Consider the following 25,583-nt stretch of genomic DNA (forward strand, 5'->3'; position numbering starts at 1 on the left):
GTATAGGTGTGTGTGTGTGTGTATTTTTCATGAATTGGCTTATGTAATTGTGGAGACTGTCAAGACCAAAATCCATAGGGGCAGTCCCACAGATGAGAGACTCTCATGTAGGAGTTGATGCTTGCAGTTTTGAGGCAGAATTTCTTCTTCCTCAGTGAATCCTAGATTTTGCTCTTAAGGCCTTTCAATTAATTGGATGAGGCCCTCCCATATAATTGATGTAATCTCCTTTACTTAAAGTCAACTGATCGCAGATGTTAACTGTATCTACAAATACTTTCACAGAACACTTAGATTAGTGTTTGATTGAGTAACTTGGAGTATAGTCTGACCACAATGACATGTTAAACTAATCATCATGCCCTGGTTAAGAAAGCCTTCACTTAATTTATGCTCTTGATAATCATATTAGAGGTTTTTGTTAATGTAATAGAAATGCCTAAGCAGAAAGCTTTTCAGGAAACACACCATTTTTCTATTAGAGCAATCCTGTACATATATATTCCAAGAGTCACTAGAGTTCAACCAGACACAATAAATGTGAGAGTAAAGCAGAGCTGAAGAATAGGAATGGTGGGGCCTATGGAAAACTGGAATAGGTAGTCAAATTCAAAAGTTTCACAAAATTTTGCAGGGAAAAAACAAAACTATCTGTGGGTTGGGTATGGCTACTTTGTAACCTCTAAGTTTTTATGGATCTTTCCCCACCCATAAATATTGACACTGTTGGAATGTGATGAGTCCATTGGGGTTGGTGATTCAGGTGACCTGTAGCAGCCTTTGACCCACAGACATAGAAAATATGGAGAAAGAGAGGGTAAGGAGAGTCTACCCTCCAGAGAGAAGCTGTAATTTGGGTGGGGGTAAAATGCAGTGTGAGACGGTGGGAGCATGTATATGATTTCTATGGCGTCAGTCTTATGAATCACGAAAGGCAATGATTTCAAATCAAGCATACAATCCAACAAACATTGTTTGACTAGACTGTTATGGAATTAGAGTGACACAGGACTGCTTTCATGTGCCTGCCAAGTCCCTTATTTGCTTTGTAACCTTGAACAAATCTCAAAACATTTTGGACTTCAGTTTTCTGGTCTGTCAATTAGGGGGATTGAATTCCATAATCCCTAAAGTACCCTGTAGCTCTGACATTTGTTGATTCTGTGATGTCTCCTCTGAGTGAGGGTGCATGTTTCTACTCATTTTCTTGTTGTAGCAAAGTATTTAAAAGTCCTTTAGAACTCAACCACCCTTTAAAAATACATATCAGGATTAGTAACAGCGTCTGCTAATATTAAATATTTACTGAGTGCACTTAAGTGCCTAGCTTTTCATGTACAATATCATGGGATCATCAAACTATTTCAATAGGTGCAACAGACTGAAACTAAGATGCATGGGTTACATTAATCATTGAGCACACAGCTAAAATATGGCAGTAGGAGCATTCAAAATCAGGTGTTGTGACTCTGGGACACTTGTGCTGTCCCAGATAGCTTTGTCATCCGTGACCCGGGAAGTGTATGCAGTTTTGCTACCTGAGTTTTTTTGTCTATACATCACAGCTCCCTCCTCAACAATCAGTGTCCTCACTGCCTCCCCTTGTCTCCTTATTTCCCTCTCCGTATCCCTGCACAGATCCCATGTGCCTTGGCCCTTGGTTAGTAATGACAGCCAGGGTGCTTCCCGCTTGCAAATAGCTTTTCGCTTTGATCATTTCCCAGTGGGCCAATATGAAATGTGCAGTTTGTCAGAGCAGCAAAGGAGCTGCACACTAGTAGAAGTCTGGGTACGGGCCAGCATTCACTCTCCCCTTTTCCCGAGACATGTTTGCAGTTGGTTAGGCAATTTAGAGAAAAAGAGAAGATTTGAAATGAAACACAGTAAAATAGAAAAGCAGAAAGATTGCTTCTGAAAGGTGGTTAAGTTGCCTGGGTCAGTGTCCCCTATAGAAAAGCTAATGGCATCTTCCCTGAGAAAGGTTGTTCTCTTTCTTGCAATAAAATAAGATCTTTTAGGACCATAAACAGCCGTCTTCCGCCCTACCAAGGTTACCCGCTCGTCTGTTCTCTCTTCATTTATTGTCAGATGACTGCTCTGCCAGGGCTCCTCTTGCTGTAGTGCTACACTGATGGAGTGATGACTTCATCTATTTCCTTTTATCCAATGTTTTTCACAGATAGACTCTTCAGGCTGGTTCGTGATTATGTTGCTAAGATCTCTATCCCAGAACTCTAGTGCTTTCCCTATAGCAAACCGTTATCTGAGAGGCTCTCTGTCATTCTAGGTACAAAATGTTGAAAATAAAACCCAAATATCCAGATTTCACAAATTTTCTTTTTTTAAATGTATATATGTATATTTTTAAATTTTATTATTATTATACTTTAAGTTTTAGGGTACATGTGCACAATGTGCAGTTTTGTTACATATGTATACATGTGCCATGTTGGTGTGCTGCACCCATTAACTTGTCATTTAGCATTAGGTGTATCTCCTTATGCTATCCCTCCCCCCTCCCAGCACCCCACAACAGTCCCCGGAGTGTGATGTTCCCCTTCCTGTGTCCATGTTTTCCTCATTGTTCAATTCCCACCTATGAGTGAGAACATGTGGTGTTTCGTTTTTCGTCCTTGCGATAGTTTGCTGAGAATGATGGTTTCCAGTTTCATCCATGTCCCTACAAAGGACATGAACTCATCATTTTTTATGGCTGCATAGTATTCCGTGGTGTATATGTGCCACATTTTCTTAATCCAGTCTATCGTTGTTGGACATTTGGGTTGGTTCCAAGTCTTTGCTATTGTGAATAGTGCCACAATAAACATACGTGTGCATGTGTCTTTATAGCAGCGTGATTTATAATCCTTTGGGTATATACCCAGTAATGAGATGGCTGGATCAAATGGTTATTTCTACTTCTAGATCCCTGAGGAATTGCCACACAGTCTTCCACAATGATTGAACTAGTTTACAGTCCCACCAACAGTGTAAAAGTGTTCCTATTTCTCCACATCCTCTCCAGCACCTGTTGTTTCCTAACTTTTTAATGGTGGCCATTCTAACTGGTGTGAGATGGTATCTCACTGTGGTTTTGATTTGCATTTCTCTGATGGCCAGTGATGATGAGCATTTTTTCATGTGTTTTTTGGCTGCATAAATGTCTTCTTTTGAGAAGTGTCTGTTCATATCCTTCACCCACTTTTTGATGGGGTTGTTTGTTTTTTTCTTGTAAACTTGTTTGAGTTCATTGTAGATTCTGGATATTAGCCCTTTGTCAGATGAGTAGGTTGCAAAAATTTTCTCCCATTTTGTAGGTTGCCTGTTCACTTTGATGGTAGTTTCTTTTGCTATGGAGAAGCTCTTTAGTTTAATTAGATCCCATTTGTCAATTTTGGCTTTTGTTGCCATTGCTTTTGGTGTTTTAGACATGAAGTCCTTGCCCATGCCTATGTCCTGAATGGTATTGCCTAGGTTTTCTTCTAGGGTTTTTATGGTTTTAGGTCTAACATTTAGGTCTTTAATCCATCTTGAATTAATTTTTGTATAAGGTGTAAGGAAGGGATCCAGTTTCAGCTTTCTACATATGGCTAGCCAGTTTTCCCAGCACCATTGATTAAATAGGGAATTCTTTCCCCATTGCTTGTTTTTGTCAGGTTTGTCAAAGATCAGATGGTTGTAGATGTGTGGTATTATTTCTGAGGGCTCTGTTCTGTTCCTTTGGTCTATATGTCTGTTTTGGTACCAGTACCATGCTGTTTTGGTTACTGTAGCCTTGTAGTATAGTTTGAAGTCGGGTGTCAGGTTGCATGATGCCTCCAGCTTTGTTCTTTTGGCTTAGGATTGACTTGGCAATGCAGGCTCTTTTTTGGTTCCATATGAACTTTAAAGTAGTTTTTTCCAATTCTGTGAAGAAAGTCATTGGTAGCTTGATGGGGATGGCATTGAATCTATAAATTACCTTGGGCAGTATGGCCATTTTCACGATATGGATTCTTCCTTTCCATGAGCATGGAATCTTCTTCCATTTGTTTGTATCCTCTTTTATTTCACTGAGCAGTGGTTTGTAGTTCTCCTTGAAGAGGTCCTTCATATGCCTTGGAAGTTGGATTCCTAGGTATTTTATTCTCTTTGAAGCAATTGCGAATGGGAGTTCACTCATGATTTGGCTCTCTGTTTGTCTGTTATTGGTGTATAAGAATGCTTGTGATTTTTGCACATTGATTTTGTATCCTGAGACTTCGCTGAAGTTGATTATCAGCTTAAGGAGATTTTGGGCTGAGACAATGGGGTTTTCTAGATATGCAATCATGTCATCTGCAAACAGGGACAATTTGACTTCCTCTTTTCCTAATTAAATACCCTTTATTTCCTTCTCCTGCCTGATTGCTGTGGCCAGAACTTCCAACACTATGTTGAATAGGAGTGGTGAGAGAGGGCATCCTTGTCTTGTGCCAGTTTTCAAAGGGAATGCTTCCAGTTTTTGTCCATTCAGTATGATATTGGCTGTGGGTTTGTCATAGATAGGTCTTATTATTTTGAGATACGTCCCATCAATACCTAATTTATTGAGAGTTTTTAGCATGAAGTGCTGTTGAATTTTGTCAAGGGCCTTTTCTGCATCTATTGAGATAATCATGTGGTTTTTGTCTTTGATTCTGTTTATATGCTGGATTACATTTATTGATTTGCATATGTTGAACCAGCCTTGTATCCCAGGGATGAAGCCCACTTGATCATGGTGGATAAGCTTTTTGATGTGCTGCTGGATTCGGTTTGCCAGTATTTTATTGAGGACTTTTGCATCAATGTTCATCAAGGATATTGGTCTAAAATTCTCTTTTTTGGTTGTGTCTCTTTTTGGCTTCGGTATCAGGATGATGCTGGCCTCATACAATGAGTTAGGGAGGATTCCCTCTTTTTCTGTTGATTGGAATAGTTTCAGGAGGAATGGTACCAGTTCCTCCTTGTACCTCTGGTGGAATTTGGCTGTGAATCCATCTGGTCCTGGACTTTTTTTTTTTTTTTTTGGTTGGTAAGCTATTGATTATTGCCACAATTTCAGAGCCTGTTATTGGTCTATTCAGAGATTCAACTTCTTCTTGGTTTAGTCTTGGGAGGGTGTATTTGTCGAGGAATTTTTCCATTTCTTCTAGACTTTCTAGTTTATTTGCATAGAGGTGTTTCTAGTATTCTCTGATGATAGATTGTATTTCTGTGGGATCGGTGGTGATATCCCCTTTTTCATTTTTTATTGCATCTATTTGATTCTTCTCTCTTTTCTTCTTTATTAGTCTTGCTAGTGGTCTATCAATTTGGTTGATCTTTTCAAAAAACCAGCTCCTGGATTCATTAATTTTTTGAAGGGTTTTTTGTGTCTCTATTTCCTTCAATTCTGCTCTGATTTTAGTTATTTCTTGCCTTCTGCTAGCTTTTGAAAGTGTTTGCTCTTGCTTTTCTAGTTCTTTTAATTGTGATGTTAGGGTGTCAATTTTAGATCTTTCCTGCTTTCTCCTGTGGGCATTTAGTGCTATAAATTTCCCTCTACTCACTGCTTTGAATGTGTCCCTTAGATTCTGGTATGTTGTGTCTTTGTTCTCATTGGTTTCAAAGAACATCTTTATTTCTACCTTCATTTTGTTATGTACCCAGTAGTCATTCAGGAGCAGGTTGTTCAGTTTCCATGTAGTTGAGCGGTTTTGAGTGAGTTTCTTAATCCTGAGTTCTAGTTTGATTGCACTGTGATCTGAGAGACTGTTTGTTATAATTTCTGTTCTTTTACATTTGCTGAGGAGAGCTTTACTTCCAACTATGTGGTCAATTTTGGAATAGGTGTGGTGTGGTGCTCAGCAAAATGTATATTCTGTTGATTTGGGGTGGATAGTTCTGTAGATGTCTGTTAGGTCCGCTTGGTGCAGAGCTGAGTTCAATTCCTGGGTATCCTTGTTAACTTTCTGTCTCGTCGATCTGTCTAATGTTGACAGTGGGGTGTTAAAGTCTCCCATTATTATCGTGTGGGAGTCTAAGTCTCTTTGTACGTCACTAAGGACTTGCTTTATGAATCTGGGTGCTCCCGTATTGGTTGCATATATATTTAGGATAGTTAGCTCTTCTTGTTGAATTGATCCCTTTACCATTATGTGATGGCCTTCTTTGTCTCTTTTGATCTTTGTTGGTTTAAAGTCTGTTTTATCAGAGACTAGGATTGCAACCCTCTGCCTTTTTTTGTTTTCCATTTGCTTGGTAAATCTTCCTCCATCCCTTTATTTTGAGCGTATATGTGTCTCTGCACGTGAGATGGGTTTCCTGAATACAGCACACTGATGGGTCTTGACTCTTTATCCAGTTTACCAGTCCGTGTCTTTTAATTGGAGCATTTGGCCATTTACATTTAAAGTTAATATTGTTATGTGTGAATTTGGTCCTGTCAGTATGATGTTAGCTGGTTATTTTGCTCGTTAGTTGATGCAATTTCTTCCTAGCCTTGATGGTCTTTACAATTTGGCATGTTTTTGCAGTTGCTGGTATCGGTTTTTCCTTTCCATGTTTAGTGCTTCCTTCAGGAGTTCTTTTAGGGCAGGCCTAGTGCGACAAAATCTCTCAGCATTTGCTTGTCTGTAAAGTATTTTATTTCTCCTTCACTTGTGAAGCGTAGTTTGGCTGGATATGAAATTCTGGTGGAAAATTCTTTTCTTTAAGAATGTTCAATATTGGCCCCCGCTCTCTTCTGGCTTGTAGAGTTTCTGCTGAGAGATTCGCTCTTAGTCTGATGGGCTTCCCTTTGTGGGTAACCTGACCTTTCTCTCTGGCTTCGCTTAACATTTTTTCCTTCATTTCAACTTTGGTGAATCTGACAATTATGTGTCTTGGAGTTGCTCTTCTCAAGGAGTATCTTTGTGGCATTCTCTGTATTTCCTGAATCTGAATGTTGGCCTGCCTTGCTAGATTGGGGAAGTTCTCCTGGATAATATCCTGCAGAGTGTTTTCCAACTTGCTTCCATTCTCCCCGTCACTTTCAGGTACACCAATCAGATGTAGATTTGGTCTTTTCACATAGTCCCATATTTCTTGGAGGATTTGTTCATTTCTTTTTGTTCTTTTTTCTCTAAACTTCCCTTCTCACTTCATTTCATTCATTTTGTCTTCCATCACTGATACCCTTTCTTCCAGTTGATCACATCGGCTCCTGAGGCTTCTGCATTCTTCACATAGTTCTGGAGCCTTGGCTTTCAGCTCCATCCGCTCCTTTAAGGACTTCTCTGCATTGGTTATTCTAGTTATCCATTCATCTAATTTTTTTTCAAAGTTTTTAACTTCTTTGCCATTGGTTTCAATTTCCTCCTGTAGCTCAGATTAGTTTGATCGTCTGAAGCCTTCTTCTCTCAGCTCGTCAAAGTCATTCTCTGTCCAGCTTTGTTCCATTCCTGGTGAGGAGCTGCGTTCCTTTGGAGGAGGAGAGGCGCTCTGCTTTTTAGAGTTTCCAGTTTTTCTGCTCTGTTTTTTCCCCATCTTTGTGGTTTTATCTACTTTTGGTCTTTGACGATGGTGACATACAGATGGGTTTTTGGTGTGGATGTCCTTTCTGTTTGTTAGTTTTCCTTCTAACAGACAGGACCCTCAGCTGCAGGTCTGTTGGAGTTTGCTAGAGGTCCACTCCAGACCCTGTTTGCCTGGGTATCAGCAGCCATGGTTGCAGAACAGCAGTGGCTGTAGATCAGCGGATATTCGTGAACCGCAAATGCTGCTGCCTGATCGTTCCTCTGGAAGTTTTGTCTCAGAGGAGTACCCGGCCATATGAGGTGTCAGTCTGCCCCTACTGGGAGGTGCCTCCCAGTTAGGCTGCTCGGGGGGCAGGGACCCACTTAAGGAGGCAGTCTGCCCGTTCTCAGATCTCCAGCTGCGTGCTGGGAGAACCACTACTCTCTTCAAAGCTGTCAGACAGGGACATTTAAGTCTGCAGAGGTTACTGCTTCTTTTTGTTTGTCTGTGCCCTGCCCCCAGAAGTGGAGCCTACAGAAGCAGGCAGGCCTCCTTGAGCTGTGGTTGGCTCCACCCAGTTTGAGCTTCCCAGCTGCTTTGTTTACCCAATCAAGCCTGGGCAATGGCAGGTGCCCCTCCCCTAGCCTCACTGCCACCTTGCAGTTTGATCACAGACTGCTGTGCTAGCAATCAGGGAGACTCCGTGGGTGTAGGACCCTCCGATCCAGGTGCGGGATATAAGCTCCTGGTGTGCCATTTGTGAAGCCTGTTGGAAAAGCGCAGTATTAGGGTGGGAGTGACCCGATTTTCCAGGTGCTGTCTGTCACCCCTTTCTTTGACTAGGAAAGGGAACTCCCTGACCCCTTGTGCTTCCCGAGAGAGGTAATGCCTCACCCTGCTTCAGCTTGCGCATGGTGCGCTGCACCCACCGTCCTGCACCCACTGTCTGGCACTCTCTAGTGAGATGAACTGGGTACCTCAGATGGAAATGCAGAAATCACCCATCTTCTGCGTCGCTCACACTGGGAGCTGTAGACCGGAGCTGTTCCTATTTGGCCATCTTGGCTCCACCCCCAGATTTCACAAGTTTTCATGGTAATTCTTTTGTTTTTCCAATTCACAATAGTCTAAATCTGCACTCCACTTGGCTGCAAGGCATTAGATATCTTTACCAAGTTTCTTTCTTCAAATACTTCTGAGAATTCTAAGGAGTGCCTACATATGGCAAAAAATCTGTCCTGATTAGCACTGTCCACCTTAGTCACACTAGGATTTGTGAATTACTATTTCTACAGTTTGAAATGTAGGTCCTTCTCATCTTTGCATGTGCATTGGTTTTCTGCTCCTGCTGTAGCAAATTACCATGGACTTCATGGCTTCAAACGGCATACAGTTACAATGTATTTTTTTAGGAAAAAAACTATTTCCTTTTTAAAAATGCGTCAAACTATTTTGTCTTACAATTCTATAGGTTAGAAGTCAAGTACAGATCTTACCAAACTAAAATCAGGTAGCCAGCAGGGCTGCATTCCTTTATGGGGGCTCTAAGGGACAGTCCATTTCCTGCCCATTAGGTTTGTTGCCAGAATTCAGTTCTTTGCTCCTGTAGGGTAGATGTCCCCATGTGCTTGCTGACTATCAGCCGAGAGTCATTCCAAGCTTCTGGAGGCCACTATACTTTTTGATTCCTGGCTTCTTTCTTCCATTTTGAAAGCAAATAATGGTAGGTCTAGAACTTGCCACGTCACATCTGTCTGATCTACTTTTCCTCTACTGCTTCTGAAGACTCAGTGATTAGATTGAGTCCATGTGGATCATTGAAGATAATCCCTCCATCTCAAGGTCCTTAACTTTAATAACATTCACAAATTCCCTTTTACCATGTAAGGTCACATATTAAAAGGTTCTGGAGATGAGTGTGTGGATATCTTTGTTGAAGCCGTTATTCCATTTTCCACAGCGTGAGGAGCCTCTTCGTGTTATTCAGACATCAGCCCAAATGCCACCCTCTCAGAGGGGCCTTCCTTGATCATAGAACCTGTTTTTTTCACAGTAATGATTATTACTTACATTTATTCCAACTAAAGTGGAAACTCTGTGAGAAGGGAACTTGCTCACTGCTATGTTCCAAACATCTGAGTAGTGTATGTTGCAAAATAGCTGCTCAATAAATGTTTATTGAATGAATAAAAGCCAGAATGAATGGAAATGCTCTTGAACCTGTCCTGCTTTAGTGGATTACAGTTTGAGCCTTCACATCCTCCTTAAATGTTTGCCCTTTCCATGATGGTTGATAGAAAATTTCCTTTTCTTTTTCTCTTCTTTTTTTTTTTTTTTTTAAGACGGAGTCTCTCTCTGTTGCCCAGGCTGGAGTACAGTGGCGCAATCTCAGCTCACTGCAAGCTCCGCCTCCCAGGTTCACACCATGCTCCTGCCTCAGACTCCCGAGTAGCCAGGACTACAGGTGCCTGCACCATGCCCAGCTAATTTTTTGTATTTTTAGTAGAGATGGGGTTTCACCATGTTAGCCAGGATGGTCTCGAACTCCTGAACTCGTGATCCACTTGCCTCAGCCTCCCACAGTGCTGGGATTACAGGAGTGAGCCACCGTGCCTGGCTGGCAGTTGACAGAAAATTTCAACTATCTTCATCAAAACAACTCACTCTACCTGCAGAACGGTGTCCCTAAGTTATCGAATCCGGGAAAATAACACAGAGAAGACATCAGTGGAATAAATAGACTGAGCTTCATTCTTCCCTACCAGGCTCTGTGCAGACAGGATGAGGATGTGCCACTGTGCATCTCCTGCCATCTCAAGTCTCCGTGCCAAGCCTTCTGTGAGTAACAACAGCTAGCTCATGCATCTCTCCCAAGAATTAGCATGTTTGTTGGGGGACAAAGTAGTTTAACATATTTTTAAAAAAGAAACATTTTTTTCCTAAAAAATACATTATTCTGTATATCTAGCCATCCATTATCTCAGATTTCTTCTTTGCTTTTTGCTTTGGTTTACTATTGCATAAGCAAACAAACAGAATCTCTCCTATTCCTGTAAGAAAATGAAAGTGTTGCCCCAAAAGTAAAATAAAGACATTGTTATTTAAAAAGCAGAAAAAAAATACATCTAGCTGTACATCAATATCTACTTCCAAATACACACACACACAGACACACACACACACACACACACATGCGCATGTGTGTGCATACACACACAAAGACTTCTAGCCAGAATTTTTAAATCTCAGGCCAAAACTCAGCCAGGGTATGTGTTTACAGGAACACTGATGGAGTACCAAACAAATAGAAAGCATGTCCTGTGCAGGGTACTTTCTATAAGATGTCATTTAATCTTTTCTTGAGCTTACTAGTTAGATATTGTTAATTCTGTGTTATATGTGAGTATGTTTTCTGGGAGACATAAGTCAACATGTCAGAAGAGAACTTGAGATGCCAAAATTTGGAAATCTAATGCCAAAATCAGTGCTCTTTTTAGGATTTTCCTGTTCTCTAAAACTGTCATCTATTCTGGTTTATTTTAGGTCACTCTGTGATCTATTTCTACTCATAACATTTCTGATACAAAACATGCAGGGTTATTTCCTCCCCGACACCAGTGAATTATCTGACTTTCCAGACACCAAGTGAGTGTACTACAGTTTAATTCAATTCTGACATTAACTCAAGTTAGTAACCACACTGCAGTTTAAACACTGTCCCACTTCTGATGCCAATTGAAGTATTGAGTGCCCAGGGTATCTACACTTCTGTCCAACTAGGCTACAAAATTGGAGGATCCCATGACGCCCTTCTTTGGTTTAACAATTTTGTACAATGGCTGACAGAACTCAGGGAAACACTCCATTTACTGTTGCTGATTTATTATAAAGGATGTTTGTATCATTCTGTTCTCACACTGCTAATAAAGACATACCAGAGACTGGGTAATTTATAAAGGAAAGAGATTTACTTGATTGACAGTTCCACATGGCTGAGAAGGCCTCAAAATCCTGTGGAAGGTGAAGGATAAGTAAAGTCACACCTCACATGATGGCAGGCAAGAGAATGTGCGCAGGTGAACTGCCCTTTATAAAACCATCAGATCTCATGAGACTCATTCACTATCACGAGAAATGGGAAAACCCGCCTCCATGATTCAACCAATTCCCACCGGGTCTGTCCCATGACACATGGGAATCATGGGAGCCACAATTCAAGATGAGATTTGTGTGGGGACACGGCCAAACCTCATCAATACTATAAAGGACACTAATGAATACCCAGAAGAAGAGTTACATATGGTGTGGTCCAGGAAAGTCCTGAGCAGAGAAGCTTCTTGCTGAAGCACAGGAATTGAATGTGCCACCTCCCAGTGTGGGTTTATCAACCCAGAAACTTTCTGAACTCCATCCTTTAGGGTTTTTTTTGGAGGCTCCGTAGTGGGGGCATGATTGATTAAATCATTGGCCGTTGATGATCGAAGCTATCCCCAACCCCTTTCCTCTCTCAGAGATCAGGGTGGGCTGAATGTTTCAACCTTCTAACCACAGTGTTGATTCCTCTTGCAATTAACCCCATCTAGAAAGTATATAGGGGCTCATCAAGAGTCAAGTTGTCAGCATAAAATCAGGCATGTAGAAAGGACCTTATTATTAATAATATAAGATGCTCCTATTACCTCTATCACTCAGAAAATTACAAGATTTTAGGAGCTCTGTGCAAAGAACTGAGGATGAAGACCAAATATGTATATTTCTTATTATATTACAATACACAAGAACCCTACTATCTTATTTATCCCTACACACATATTACCCTTATGTTGTCCATAAAAGCATCTTTTCATAGGCCTACCCTTCTAGAAGAACACAGATAGTCTCTGATTTAAGCTGGTTTGACTTATAATTTTGACTCTGTGGTGATAAAGAAGCAATACCTATTCAGTAGAAACTGTCGTTCAGGTACCCATCCAACCATTCTGTTTTTCACTTTCAGTACAATATTCAATAAGTTACATGAGATACTCAACAGTTCGTTATAAAATGGACTTTCTACTACGTGATTTTGCTCAACTGTAGGCTAATGTAAGTGTTCTGAGTATGTTTAAAGTAGGCTAGGCTAAGCTATACTGTTCAGTAGTTTAGATATATTAAATGTATTTTTACCTTACATTTTCATTTTACCATGGGTTTATTGGAATGTAACCTCATTGTAAATTGAGAAACATCTATACTCGAATGCTCAAAAATATTTTTCCTGTCTCAAAGCATTGGTTCCTTTAAAAGTTTGATCTCACCAAATAATCTCTGAGACAAAGACCGACTATAAAGCACTGTAGCACAGTGGGGACACTGCAGAACTTGAATTCAAATCCTGACTCTGCAAAGTTTTGGCAGTAAGATTGTGGGCTAGGTATGGTGCAGTAAAACCCTTGGGAAAAGGGAGTTTCTTCCTGAAACTAACTTTACCAAGTCTCTACTAGGAGCTCTGGACTGCATCTAACATACTGTTTCAGTCGTTATATCATTCCATTTCATTCAAATTCTCTAAGCATTGGTTTCTTTATCCTTAGAATAGGATTGGAAATTATAGTGCCTTCCTCACTGGAGATTGGCAGCAGAGGTTGCATCAGTGTGATGCTATTAATACTAAAATAATTTTTTAAACTCAAATTCCTGTGCAAGCATTAGCAAAATCCAAGGTTAAATGATAAAAATATTAACCTGGTTTAAGGACAGAGACATTTAAATCTTGCATAACTAGAAATCCAACAAGGCAGATTCCAGGTGTGGAAAAGAAGACAGACTTTAGGATGTCATCAAGGAGCCAGATTCTTATTGTCTTTGCAATTTTCTATGCTTAGTATTGGTTTGATCTAAGGCTGGTTTTCTTAATGATGTTAAAATAACTCACAGAAGAATCTGTGATCAAGTAATTATTTTTTCGTGTCTAGCCGGGCAGAAACCGACATAATTCTCTACCGGTAATTGTATGTACATACTTTCCCTAAGTTTGATTAGGCCAATTTATGTCTCGAAAGCATTGCTGGATGAGAAAGCATTACTATAAAAATACCTTTCACTAATTAACTTGGAGTAACTAGAGTTTGGGTCACTTCACCCGAATCTCACGGGGGAAAAGGATCCTCTGCAGAAAACTGCAATTCTATTTCGAAGAACACAAACAAATTTTGGGTAGGCAGCAAACACGTCCATTCACATGGTGTATCTCTGCCTCCTTTTCCACATTCCTTGCCTCCAAAAGGCAGACTAGTCCTTAATATGGTTGACTGGAGTCCAGGATATTCATTGCCTCCTTGTAGTAATGAGTTGCTTTAGTTTTTCACAGATGGGAAGACTGACCTTGAGAACAGATCAGATAGTCTTAACTTTTGTTTTAATTTCTACCTCAACTCTGTTAGATCATTTATAAAGGTGGCCACCAAGTTGCTTCCTGTCTTTGTATTCATGTTCCTTGCAATGTGTTTTGCTGCTCCTTTGACTAAGAGGTAAAATTTATTTCTTCATGCTGTGAATCTGGGCTTGCCTTGAGGTTGCTTCAACCAATAAACTGCACTAGGCCCAGTGTTGTGAAGCTTCTGAGTCTAACTCTCAAAAGGCATGGTAGCTTTTGTTCTTGCTTACTAGCCCGAGTCTACCACATAAAAAAGCCTTGGTTAATCTCCGTGAGGATGAAAGAGCACATGGAATGAGAGGTCAAGCCAACAACTGGCATGGACAAATATATGATTGCTATTTCAAGCCACTATGTTTGGAATGGTTTATTATACAAAAATCGATCACTGTTATATAATCTATGGGTTTGTTATGCAAGAAAGAGGGGCTATTAATATGCACACTTATATTAAGTCGTAAAGTATATTATATTTAAAATGTTTGCTTATATTTTAAGAAAGAGATAATTACATATTTTATATGTTTATTTACAGGATTAAAAAAGAAATAGAGCAGAGGGAATGGAGATAGACTGTAAACATTTTTTATTTGTTGATTTGAATGTAGAGTCATGCAGATATTGTATATAATTACACAACAAAATAAAAACTTAAAAGAAATTCTAAAAATCAAAACTAAATGCACATTAACTTTGATTTCTATTCAAAGTAACTTAAAATACAATGAGATGACTGAACACCACTGCAGGAAAAATTAACTGCAAAAAAAACCAGAAACAATAAGTAAACACTTTAGACTCTGTAGGTTAGGAAAAATAATTATTCCTGTCTACCATTTTGATACACTATATCCTTTTCAATCTTAGTATTTTTAAATCATTTTATAATTTACAGAAGAATTACAGAGCAGTAGAAAATAGCATTATTAGAAATTTGACCAAGGATTTAAATGTAGCACACCACTTTGTATTAATCATATTTTGGCACACAAACATCATGAACAATATGAGAATGACGTCCCACGGCCTTTTAACAAGAAGGGATGGTCCAGACCCTTTTGACAAAATACGTAGTACTATTGAATGTCTATTATCCCTTTTTGTCTTTAGAAATATGGTGTTTACTCATAAGTTTTTGAGTTTGAGAAATTTATCTACCACATCATCATCTGAAGACTAGTCTGAAATTTCACTTATGCAATCAATTTCACTATCAGTTTCTTTGCATTCATCTGATTTATCTAATAATTGTAAAGCATATTTCTTCATCAATTTTCTTTTTCTGTTATGGAAAAAAGAGTTCAGTATTCAGTATTCAACTGCATTTATTGAAAGCTAAAAGCAGGCTATAAAAATGAGTTCTCTAGCCTTCTTGTAAAATGTCTTGAAAGATGATGCAATACCTTGGGCATTAAGAAAACTGAAGGATGATGTAGTATCAATGATTTAGTCATTATTGTATCATCTTTCTAGTCAAGGCCATCATTTTTTAAAGTTTTTTAATTGTGTAATTGAGGATAAATATCAATATGAGTAATGATAAAATAATTACTAGACTGATGAAATAGCAAACTGTTGTAAGATATAAGAAAAATAAGATTACTGGTATAGATCAATAGGATCTAAAATTAAAAATAACATCTACCCTATCTCTACTAAAAATTAAAAAAAAAAATTTAGCTGGGCGTGGTGGCGGGCACCTGTAGTCCCAGCTACTTGGGAGGCTGAGGCAGGAGAATGGTGTGAACCTGGGAGGCAGAGCTTGTAGTGAGCAGAGATCACACCACTGCACTCCAGCCTGGGTGACAGAGCGAGACTCCATCTCAAAATAAAATAAAATAAAATAAAAATAACATCTATACTATCTAACAATGCATCTTAGATTTCTAAAATAATCTAATGGATGTATATGGTAATTGCAAAAGAAATGAGTTTTATTCTATTTTTTAAAGTAGATTTTCTTTCTCTTTACTTTCTAGTAGATTATTTCAAGGAATTTGTTGATTGAATGAATTCTTGGATAAACAATATACATCTCAGTCTTCATTCCTCTATTTAATGTCTATTTTCCCCTTTGTTTACAGTTAAATATATTTTACAAAGAAGTTTGACAAAGGGAAATTGGATGAGGATTTTTTTTCTTGGACTACATCTGCCTTCATATCAGAATGGCTTTGTGAGAAGCATCTTAGAACCCTAATATTAAATGTTCTATTCAAAATACTCCCATTGTTTGGGCCTTTTAAAAAATGAAACCCTCGGCCAGGTGCGGTGGCTCACGCCTGTAATCCCAGCACTTTGGGAGGCCAAGCCAGGCGGATCACGAGGTCAGGAGATTGAGACCATCTTGGCTAACATGGGGAAACCCCGTCTCTACTAAAAATACAAAAAATTAGCCGGGCATGGTGGTGGGTGCCTGTAGTCCCAGCTACTCGGGAGGCTGAGGCAGGAGAATGGTGTGAACCCGGGAGGCGGACCTTGCAGTGAGCCGAGATTGCACCACTGCAGTCAGCCTGGGTGAAAGAGTGAGACTCCATCTCAAAAAAAAAAAAAAAAAAAAGAAGAAACCCTCACCCTTATTAGGAAGGTAGATTAGAAACTCAGAGGATTTTTAACTTTTATCGAAGTGAGAGGTGACAGTGTGCTGGCAGCCCTCGCTGGCTCTCGGTGTGTCCTCAGCCCCGGTGCCCACTCTGGCCATGTTTGAGGAGCCCTTCAGCCCACCGCGGCACTGTGGGAACCCCTCTCTGTGCTGGCCCAACGGCGGAGCTGGCTCCCTCTGCTTGTGGGGAGGTGTGGAGCGAAAGGCGCCAGCGGGAACCGGGGCTGCGCTCGGTGCTCGCGGGCCAGTGTGAGTTCTGTGTTCTGGGTGGGTGCGGGCTGGGCGGGCCCAGCACTCGGAGCAGCCGGCCAGTGCCACCGGCCCGGGCAGTGAGGGGCTTAGCACCCGGGCTGGCAGCTGCGGAGGGTGTGCTGGGTCCCCCAGTACTGCTGGGCTGCGCTTGGTGCTCGTGGGCCAGCGTGAATTTTGTGTTCCGGGGGGCATGGGCTCGGTGGGCCCAGCACTGGGAGCAGCTGGCCAGTTCCACTGGCCCGGGAAGTGAGGGACTTAGCACCCGGGCCAGCAGCTGCAGAGGGTGCGCCGGGTCCCCCAGCACTGCTGGCCCACCCGTGCCGCGCTTGAATTCTCACCTGGCCTCAGCGGCCTCCATGAGAGGCAGGACTCAGGACCTGCAGCCCGCCAGGCCTGAGTCCCCCGGCCCCCCGCAGCGGGCTCCCACGCATCCTGAGCCTCCCCGCCAGGTACCAACCCCCTCCTCCACGGCACCCTGTCCCATCCACTGCCCAAGGGCTGAGGAGTGCAGGCGTGCAGCGCAGGACTGGCGGGCAGCTCCATCCATGGCCCTGGTACAGGATCCACTAGGCCAAGCCAGCTGGACTCCTGAGTCAAGTGGGGACTTGGAGAACTTTTATGTCTAGCTGGAGGATTGTATATGGGCCAGTCAGCACTCTGTGTCTAGCTCAGGGTTTGTGGATGCACCAATCAGCACTCTGTATGTAGCTAATCTGGTGGGAACTTGGAGAACTTTTATGTCTAGCTAGAGGATTGTAAATGCACCAATTAGCAACCTGTGTCTAGCTCAGGGTTCATGGATGCACCAATCAGTACTCTGTATCTAGGTAATCTGGTGGGGACTTGGATAACTTTTATGTCTAGCTGAAGGATTGTAAATGCACCTATCAGCACTTTGTGTCTAGCTCGAGGTTTGTAAATGCACCAATCAGCACTCTGTGTCTAGCTCAAGGTTTGAAAACGCACCAATCAGCACCCTGTGTCTAGCTCAATGTTTGTAAATGCACCAATCAGCACTCTGTATCTAGCTAATCTGGTGAGGACTTGGAGAACTTCTATGTCTAGCTAGAGAATTGTAAATGCACCAATCAGCACTCTGTGTCTAACTCAGGGATTGTTAATGCACCAATCAGCACTCTGTCAAAACGGACCAATCAGCTCTCTGTAAAACAGACCAATCAGCTCGCTGTAAAATGGACCAATCAGCAGGGTGTGGGTGGGGCCAGATAAGGGAATAGAAGCAGGCTGCCTAAGCCAGCAGTGGCAACCAGCTGGGGTGCACTTCGAGACTGCGGGAGTTTTGTTCTTTAGCTCTTTACAATAAGTGCTGCTGCTCACTCTTTGGGTTCACACTGCCTTTGTGAGCTGTAACACTCACTGCGAAGGTCTGCAGCTTCTCTCCTGAAGCCAGTGAGACCACGAGCCCACCAGAAGGAAGAAACTTTGAACACGTCCAAATAGGAACAAACTCCGGACGCACCATCTTTAAGAACTGTAACACTGACTGCGAGGGTCCGCGGCTTCGTTCTTGAAGTCAGTGAGACCAAGAACCCACCAATTCCAGACACACAAGCACTAAAGTAATATAGCCATGTATTTAGCAGTGGCAGACTCAGCTATGTGGGACTAATTAAGAAAAGCAATAATTTTTTTCATTAAAAAACACACATATATATGTGAATAGCCCCCTTGAAGACTGCAGAGTTTCTAGGATTTTTTTTATTTGAATGAGAAGTGGTAGAGTTTAATTTCTTAGAGCAGCTATTCTAGACTGGTTTCATGTTTAATGGAATGAGCTGATTGCGTGCAGGTGGAGAACGAAGTATCTCTGGCCCAAAAGTCATTATGGACATACTAGATAGAGACCTTGGTAAATTAGATATGAAGCAAAAATCAAACTTAAAATGAATTGTGATTTCGTTCAACATAGAGAGGACATTCATGTTGAGCCGGGCACTGATACAGAGAAAACATTGAAACAAAATCTCTTTTCTTAAGAGATGATTTCTCAGTGAAGAAAAAAAGACATTTATAAAAATAAAGTGACAGGATATGACAATGGTTGATGTGCACACCAAATTCTATGTTATTCAATATGTTGAATGAATCACCTTAGACTAAGTAAATCGAGTATAGCTTCAGAGAAGAGTTTTTATTTGTTCTAGGACTTCGAGGATATGAAGGAGTTTTCCAGGTACCTTAAAACATTTCTACACAGAAGGATTGGAAAAATGAAAAACACAAAGGCCTGGGGTGTACCAGGCATTCGGATAAAGGTAGGATCTCTAAAATGATGTGACCGTGAGATATGTTAAACAAATGTGATCATTTAGTAGGAACAAGGAGTATCTAAAGTAGTGTCCTTGGACCTGTGCCTTGTGTCTCTATTCTCCACAACTGTTCTGAACCAATTCACTTTGGGAGGCAGCTAGTGGACAATATTGATAGATATCAGTGTGAGCTGAGAGTTGGAACAGAATAGAGAGCATACATGGTAGTCGTCATTAATAGCATCCAATACAACCACACAGTAACTCATTTCATTATTTGGAGGAACCCAGTTACTTCCTGTTTGGCTTGCTCTTTCACATGCAAAATGGTGATTAGGGATCATTCTTAAAAGTCTCTAATTATTAATAAGATATTTAGTGGAGTAGTGGCAGAAGGACTCCTCGGTTGAGCTTGCCACTGTAAAGTTCTCATAAGAAGAATGGATATAGGGAACATGGTGGTCTCTTGTTGGTGATCCCCAGTTGTCCATGTAAACCTATGGAACTGTAATGGGAGTGAGAGGGTACAAAATCCCAACACGAATTTGCTGGATATGAAGAAACATGGGGTTGAGACCTTATATTTGGAATCAGGAAGTAGAAGTAGTGTTAACAGCAAGAAAGAAGAGAGATATAATTATTGCCATAATCAAATCAATATCTTGCTAGTGTGAAGTGTAGGCCTTAGGATTTTGACTGCAAGGAGGATTTTTCTGACTGAAAATTTCTGACCGCAATTGGAGATAAACCAGCCCGTTGGTGGTGAACATTTTTATTCATTTTCATTGTGAGTAAGTACTACGGTTCAATATATACCAAGCACCCAATGCCTTGTTCTCAATACATCTTGGTTGAGTAAATGAAAACATTTATGTGTCATACACAGGTATTTTTCATAACAGGTTATATGTTCTGTGAAGTCAAGAAACTTGTGCAGTAATTGCAAAACATGGCTGCAAATTTCTCCCAGCCCAGGATGCACACTTCTTTGCAATATGATTTTGCTGCCCCCTTTAAGAACAGAGGGAGTCTGCTTCTTCAGCTGCTTGAACCTAGGCTGGCCTTCTGACTTCCTTTGATTAATGGAATGCCATTGATGTAACATTTTAAGAGTTCTGAATTTAGGTCTTAAGAGGCTTTGTAGCATCTGCTCCCACTCTCTTGGAACTTAAACCAGAAGCCCACGCTAACTTCCCGAAGGACGACTGACCACATGGAGATAGAGCCAGTACATAAGTGAGGTCATTTTAGACTATCCAGCCCCCATCTAGCTGCCAGCTTTTTTCTGCCACACGAGTAGTTCTTTGAGAGCTCAGCTGAAAAACGACCCACCTGTATCAAGCCCAAATTGCTGGCTCACATATTCATGAGTAAATCATTGTCTGAAGCTGTGAAATTTGAGGGGTGGTTTGTTACATAGCAATATACAACTAATGTAACTTGTTTTGTTATTTACTGCTGTATTTCTAAAGCCTAGTTAACTGCTTGGCAGACAATTAGTCCTTGTCAATTTTTTGTTTATAGACTGCAAAGTTTGCTTCTTATGAGAGTCATACGAGGTAAATATGTTTATTCCCATTTTGTAAACAAAGAAGTTTAGAGTAGAATAACTGGTCTATATTAGAATGCCAACAGGAAACGGAGGGCACAGACAAGTTAGATTAACTTGAGAAGACTTTAGTATAAGGACTATTTACAAAGGTATGAATTGGGAGTTAAATTATCTGGGGATTATAACACGAAATATCATTTTTACTACCCCTAGGCCTGAAGAACAGAGAGAAAACAGCAGTTACCAGGGAGAGGGAGGGAGAGAGGGAGGGAGGGAGAGACAGAGAGGGAGGGAAGGGGTGGAGAGAGAGAGAGAGAGAAAGAAAGAGATGCTAGAGAGGCTCCCTGATAGGAATTAATAACATTGGTGGAGGGATTCCCACAGGAAGATGCAGAAATAAATGCCACCTCTCAGTCTCCTCCTGTCCTCTGATTTCTTGCTGATGCCTCTCCTTGGACAAACATAAACAGAAGCAGAGGTCTGAAGGGCCTGTTGAGAAATTCATGTAGTCAGTCCCCTACTCACAGAGTGGGGCTGAGAAGTACAGAGAGTGGATCCAGAGAGGAATATGGCAGATACGCATCACTGTGCCTCCAAATCGTTGTCTAACAAGAATCTGGGTTGGTGATCGTGAAGATTCTATGCAGCATGCATTTTACTAGTTGAGTTTAGATATCAGGTTCTTAGAATGTGAGAACTGATCTCTAACACTTCTTTTCTAAAAGTTTCACAAGAATAATTGTCTAAAACCTGTCTGCATGGTACAGAAGTAATTCAGAGACAGGAGGGTTCCCCGGACCCCTTTGTGGGACTTGCAGCAAGGGTGTGGTGTGCTTACTGGGCCACTGTACTCAAACCCCTTGAAGGAGGGGGAGCACACAGGCGAGTGGATGCCAGGGCCTGGGTGAGTGCTCTTGGGCTCCAGCCCTGCTGTAGCGTCAAGGGGTGTGTTACAATTAATGCTCTTTTAGCGGTTGCCGTCCACAGATGGCGAAGTGTTAATGGAGAGTCAGGGTGACAGCCTTTTGCACTCTGCCCTCTTAGTTGCTGGGTCCTTGTCCAGCATCCAGGAAGAATCAGGTCACATGGACTTAAAGGTTGTTGAATGCAGAGGTTTCATTGAGTGATGGAGATGGATCTCAGCAGGATAGGGAGCTGGAAAGGGGACGGAGTGGGAAGATAATCTTCTCCTAGAGTTTGGCCATCCCCAGCTGAACTCTTCCAACCATCCAGCTGCCTCTTCAACATTCAGATGATTCCTCTCTTTTCTCCTTCTCTGCCATGCCACCCTGCTCCTCTGCCAGTGGAGTTTGGGGTTTTTAAGGGCAGGATGGGGGGCGTGGCAAGCCAGGGTGGTTTTGGAAAAAGCAACATTCAGGAAGGAATACAGGGATGTGAAGTTCTCATTTATGGCTGTTAGCCCAGGCTTGTGGGTGGGGCCTTTGCTGGTAGAACTTCACTCTTCTACCCAGTATTTCCCTGCCTCCTGTCTGTATCAATTCCTTGCTCATTAGCAACTTAATTATTCCCAGAGTGGGGCAGAAGGGTGGAAGATGCTCATGAGGGTGAGAAAGCCATCCTACTGATACACACTTTTCTTATAGTTATTGTGTGCCTGGTGTCCTTAGGAAGACTCTTCCTTGTGATTGAAGAATATTTTCCTTGATAATTCGATTCTATTTTGAGTAAGGCAAATGCTGTTGGTTTCTTTCTTGTGAATGAAGATGGAAGGGTAGTTGCTACAAAGTTGCAGAGAGAAGCAAGGGGAGAGAGACAATTGTGACACTGTTTACTTCTTTCATGGTTGTCAATTTTATTTCATAAAATGAAAATAGATACAGAATGGGTTTCAATCAAGAAAATAACTTGGCCAGGCGAGGCACAGTGGCTCACATCTGTAATCCTAGCACCTTGGGAGGCTGAGGCAGGCAGATCACTTGAGGTCAGGGGTTCGAGACCAGCCTGGCTAACATGGTGAAACCCATCTCTACTAAAAATACAAAAAAAATTAGCCAGCCATGCTGGCTGGTGCCTGTAATCCCAGCTACCCAGAAGGCTGAGCCAGGAGTGAATCTCTTGAGCCTGGGAGGCAGAGGTTGCAGTGAGATGAGATTGTGCCACTGCACGCAAGCCTGGGCGACAGAATGAGACTCCATCTCAAAAAAAAAAAAAAAAAGAAAAAGAAAAAGAAACGAAAAGAAGGGAGGGGGGAGAGGGAAAGGGAGGGGAAGCACTTGGCCACAGAAGCATACAGAAAATTTCCAAATTTCTAATCGGCAAATGTGGGCAATGTGGTACAGTGAAGAGAGTGCTTCGTTTGGGAATCTAGTCATAGGCTCCCTGCTTAGAGTTATGTCATGATGATACAATTCTTTAATCTTTCAATGGTTCCAGTTGCTCATCTATTGAAATATTAAAATTATGACAGACCCATTTACCCACTTACCTCAGAGGGTAGGGTGCTCTAATAAACACATAATAACATTTTTATGTATAGTATGCTAAAAAGTACAAAACTTGTTTTTGTTGTATTTTTCTCCTCAAGAAATGCAAATATTTTCCATTCCCTGGAATAATCAGAGCAAACAAAGGCATGGCTTTGTTTCTTGGAACAAATCTAGTTACCCAGATAGCCTGCCTCCTGAACTCTGTGTCTGAAAACTGTGCTGTATGAGGAAAGGTGACAAGTTGGCTACAAAGAGCCTTCCTCTTGGCTGGCATTGCTTTGTGCTGGCTGTCCTGGAAAGCAAAGCGTTGTACCAGGTGTAGCCCTCAGGGACCCAACCCAGAAGAAGGAATGTTTGATTCATAGAGTTCCTCTGCTTGAATAATCAGACGGGACAGAGGAGCCTGGCCTGGGTTACAAGATTTATGAAATGCAAAATTCACCAGCGACCTCTGTCTCTTCGTTCCCTTCTAGTGATAGGTTAAGAGCTCAGGTTAGAAGAAATAGAAAAAAAGAAGACAGTGGTAGGCAAGTTAGGCAGTAATTTCTCATGCTTCTGGCCTAAATCCAGATGGATATTTGTACACATCTCAGTGTCTGCAGTGAGAAGAGAAGCCATATGGGAGTAGACAGAAGTGTTAAAGTAGGACCAATCAGCGTGGCAGAGACACCACATGGGGTTGGCTTCAAGAGGCATTATGTAAGGAAGAAAGTAACTTTTTATTTCTGTCCACTCTGTCTTAGTGTTTCTTAAATAATTAAGAAAAATGGATAGAGGCAGAACTGGTCCCAATTCTATTATAGAGGGTCAAAATAGAAAAAAATTTCTATGAGTTAAGTGTCAAATATATTGAGGGAATCTTTTATTTTGCTTTTATTCTGGTTAAATACAATGTCTAAACTTACGACACATGCCCCAGAGAACCCAGTGAAATAAGCTGTTGCACGTATTGATGTTTCAGCCACACTCTCAGGTCAGTACCTTCTACTATTTGCTGTTTACCGATTTCTTCATCCTATATCTTGTCCCATCCCAGTTCTAAATACGTGTGTGTGTGTGTGTGTGTGTGTGTGTGTGTGTGTGTGTGTTATGGTGGCATGTGGTTTCCTGATATTTGGAGGCTGGCTTCCCCATAGAAACATGGAATTATCTCACCTCCCCTCTTTCACATCCTCTGTAGCCTCAGTGTACATTTCCCACATTTTACTCTAATTCTGTGGATTCTAATCCCTGATCATGGCTAATTTAATGACCTGGCACAAGTCTGATTCCATTTATGCAAGATGTAAGACACATTTAACTTCTGAAACTATTATGACTTGTTTTTTGTGGATGGTTTCAGATTTATTTATCTTATTTGGAAAAAAAGTTCAGAGCATGTCTTAATCAGACAAGGCTTCTATATCAGAATGCCACATACTGAGCGGCTTAAACAATAGAAATTTATTTCTCAAAGTTTCTGCAATCTGGAACTTTAAGATCAAGGTGCCAACAGATCTGGTGTCCGGTGAGGGCCTGCTTCTTGGCTTGCAGATGGCCATCTTCTCACTGTATCCCCATATGGAGGAGAGCAGAGGGATAAGAAGTAAATTCCCTTCTACATTTTGATAGGGGTATTAATCCCATTCATGAGGTCTCCACCCTCATGACCTAATTACCTCCCAAAACTTCCACCTGCTAATAGCATCGTATTGAGGGTTAGGATTTCAGCATGTGAATTTTTAAGGGACTCAAACTTTCAGTTCGTAGTAGCACATAACTTTCCTTTGCATGAGGAAAAATGTAGCTGTGATATACTTGTTTGGGACAATGTGGTTCTAAGAAATTGGCCTTCTGTATATTTTGCTTAAGGCTTCATAGACTTCAGCTTGGGGAAGATTCTTGCTGTTTTTTCAGTAAAATGATTATAGAAGGATAATAAAAGAACAACAACAACAACAACAACAGCTGCTTGTTTAATAAGCACCCACTAGTTAGATCAGGCACTTAGTGTGTATGTGTACATATAGGTGTTAATGTATGTATATTTGCATTTGTATGTATATGAGTAATTTGTGTAATTCTCCAAAAGAATAACTCAGAAATTTATTTAGAAAATAGCAAAATTGATACAAACAAAAGGGAGCTCGATCATGTATAGACCATCTCAATAATGAAAAGCAAAGGTAGGGCTTACAAATATTCTAGCTGTGAAATGTACATGATGCGCCCCAGGCTGTGCAATGGTGATCAGCAGATAAGTTAGTCTTTACACCATTTTCTTTTTTGGTTCTCTTTTTGATCAAACTTTGTTACCATAAGAGCTAAGTTATCAAGAGGACTTCAATGTCTTTTTGATGCAGTAACATCAGCTGAGTATTGGCTCAGGTGCTGAATTGCTAAGACGGCTTTAGGCACCATTTCTCATCCAGGATAGACGATTTCCTTGTATTTAGTGAATTAAGAAATATTTGTTGATTGCCTATTAAATTTCATGGTTATGCAAAATCATTCATGAAGAAGCATAAGGAAGAAAGTCTTTCATTGAAGAATGTGTAGGAAAACATAGTTGGATTAAGTGCCAATA

Source organism: Hylobates moloch, unplaced genomic scaffold (genome assembly GCF_009828535.3).
Source record: "Hylobates moloch isolate HMO894 unplaced genomic scaffold, HMol_V3 SCAFFOLD_11, whole genome shotgun sequence".
Taxonomy (NCBI): Eukaryota; Metazoa; Chordata; class Mammalia; order Primates; family Hylobatidae; genus Hylobates; species Hylobates moloch.